We start from the raw sequence: 2,500 nt of genomic DNA on the forward strand, positions 1-2,500 counted from the left end.
CCCCCCACCGCTCCAGCCGCCCCGCGCCGTGCCGCGGGGACCGTGCTGCGAGCGGGCCGGGCGGGGGGGGGGGGCGGGGTGGCGGGAGGAGCGGAGGGCCTCCGGCCACCGCGGCCGCCGGTAGCCGCCCCGGGTAGGGATGGCCATGGGCCCCGGGCTCCGGGCCCGAGGGTTCTCGGCGGGAGAGCCGGGCGGGGGTTTAAAGACTCGGGCGGCCCGATGCGACCCGGGGGGCAGCCGGGTGTGCTGCCGGAGGGCCGGGGGGCCGGCGCGCGCGGGCGCCGTGCCCCCCCATGCCAGCCGGCGCGCCCCGCGCTCGCCCTGCGGGCAGCCGGGACGGAGAGGGGTACCCTGCCCCCTCTCTCCGCGGTCTGGTCTCGGCGGAGGGACGCCGCGCGGTCGGCTGGCGCCGGCCTGCCTCGAACGCGTGACCCCGGCGCGAGCGCGTGCTCTCGCCGGGACGGTGAGCCCCCACCCACCGCGGGTGGTGCGGACGCCGCGCCTCGGCGCGATCCGCTCTCCTCCCTGGCCGGGGCTCTCGGTCTGCCGCCGTGGCCGCTGGCGGCGGCGCCCTACCCGCCGGCACTCCGCCATCCGGCGCGCCTGCCTCGCTCTGCCCAACCCGGCTTCGCCGGGCGGCGGGCGGGCGGCAGGCGGGCGGCGGGGGCGGCCCCCCCCGTTCTCCGCGTGGAGACGGGGAGAGCGGGCGCCGTCCCCGTCCGTCCCGCCTTGCCCGCCCGCCCGCCGCCGGGCGTCTGTCCGCGGAAGGGACGGGAGAGCGCGTGGTGTCGTCCGGGAGGCTGTGTGTGCGCGCGCGCGGGCGTGGGCGCCGCCTCGGGGCCACGGCGGAGCCGGAGGCCGGCGAGGCGAGCGAGGAGCTGGGGAGCGCGGGGCCGGTGGGCCGCGGGCGCGCGGGCAGCGGCCGGTGCCGCTGCCGGTGGCGGCCGGGCTCCGACGCTGGGGGTCCGCGGGGAGCCGCCCCCTCCCCCAGCGTCCCCGAGGCAGGCGGCGCGGCCGGCGCGCTGCTCCCCGCCGGGCCGGGCCGAGCCTGGGCGCCTGGGCCGGACTCGAAGCGAGCAAAGGGTTGTCCCAGGTCGGGAGCGAGGGCTCCCCGCCCTTCTCGTTCGGGTTTTCCTTTTCCCTTTTTCCCCCCCCACTCTGTGCTCGTACGGTCAGCGGGGCGAGCCCCTCTCTCTGGCTCTCGGCCGTCCCTCGCTCAGCAGCCGGCGTCGGCGTGAGGAGGGAGGCGGAGCGGAGGGGGGGCCCTCAGGGGCTGCCGAAGGCTGCCCGGTCCCCCCGCGCGCGCGGCGGGGACCGAAACCGAGACAACTCTTAGCGGTGGATCACTCGGCTCGTGCGTCGATGAAGAACGCAGCTAGCTGCGAGAATTAATGTGAATTGCAGGACACATTGATCATCGACACTTCGAACGCACTTGCGGCCCCGGGTTCCTCCCGGGGCTACGCCTGTCTGAGCGTCGCTTGGCGGTCAATCGTCACCCCCGCTGTCGCGTTGGCGCAGCGGTGCCGCCCCTCGGGGGGGGCGCGTGGGGGGGCGGGGGAGGCGCGGCGGCGCCGGCGGCGGCGGTGCGCGGCGGCCTCGGCGGCGGAGAGTCGGCGGCGGAGCCGGGACCCCGGTGCGTGCACCGGCGGCCCCGGTCTTCCTGCCCGCCGGGCTCCGGCGCCGGGCCGCCCGCAGCGGCCGCGGCCGGCGTGCCTTGCCGCGCCTGTGCCCGCCCTCCTCGCCCTCCGAGCGCGGTGGCCACCGCTGCGCGGCGCGCGCCGTGCGGGGTGGCGCGGCTGGGGCGCCTCGCAGGCCCGTGCCCCGGGGAGAGGGTGCCTCCTCTTCCCCGCGCGGCCGGGCCTTCGTCCCCCTAAGTGCAGACTCGGGGAAACCCCCCGCTCCCGGAGCGCCCGCTTCGCGGAGTTCGTCCCGCTGGGGCCCCCCCCCCAGGTCGGGTGGGTTGCGGTGGCCCGGCGCGCCTCGTCGCCGCCGCCCGCCACCACCGCCAGTCTGGCCGCCGTCTGGGCTTCTCCTCCGCCACTCTCCCGGTGGTGCGCTGGTCCCCCGTTCCCCTCCGGGGTGGGGACGGCCGGCTGCCTTGCGCTTCCCTGCGCCCCGACCGCCGCCGGTGCGGCGCGCCGCCGGGCCGCCCCCCCTGCCCTCCCCGCGGCGCGCCCGCGTCCGTCGCGTGTGCCGAGCCACTTCCACCCGCCGGCTGGCGTCAGCCGCGGCGTTGCGTTGAGGCCGGCAGCGACGGCGCGCGGGTGCGGCGCGGCGGGGTGGCGGTGGGGGGCGGCGCGGGCGTGCGCGCCGCCGGGCGGCGAGAAGGGCGCGAAGGGGAGGGCAGGGCGCCGCGCCGTGCCGTGCCCGGAGCGAGAGCGGAGGCAGCGGCCGGGAGGAGGAGAGGCAAGCCCCCAGGCGGCGGAGGGCTGCGCGAGTTGCGTGAGCGGAGCGAGCGTGCGGCGGGGAGCCGGGCCCGGGGGAGGCGCGGACCTCG

At 80.2% G+C, this 2,500-nt stretch overlaps 1 non-coding gene across 1 annotated transcript; it reads left to right on the forward strand.

Annotated features, from left to right (window-relative positions):
• The first annotated feature begins 1,327 nt into the window (after nt 1-1,327).
• Nucleotides 1,328-1,480, forward strand: LOC136996187 (5.8S ribosomal RNA). Its single transcript, XR_010887498.1, has one exon. It is a non-coding gene; the product is annotated as a 5.8S ribosomal RNA (ribosomal RNA).
• The last annotated feature ends 1,020 nt before the right edge of the window (nt 1,481-2,500 follow it).

This window comes from Apteryx mantelli, unplaced genomic scaffold (assembly GCF_036417845.1).
Source record: "Apteryx mantelli isolate bAptMan1 unplaced genomic scaffold, bAptMan1.hap1 HAP1_SCAFFOLD_221, whole genome shotgun sequence".
NCBI lineage: Eukaryota > Metazoa > Chordata > Aves > Apterygiformes > Apterygidae > Apteryx > Apteryx mantelli.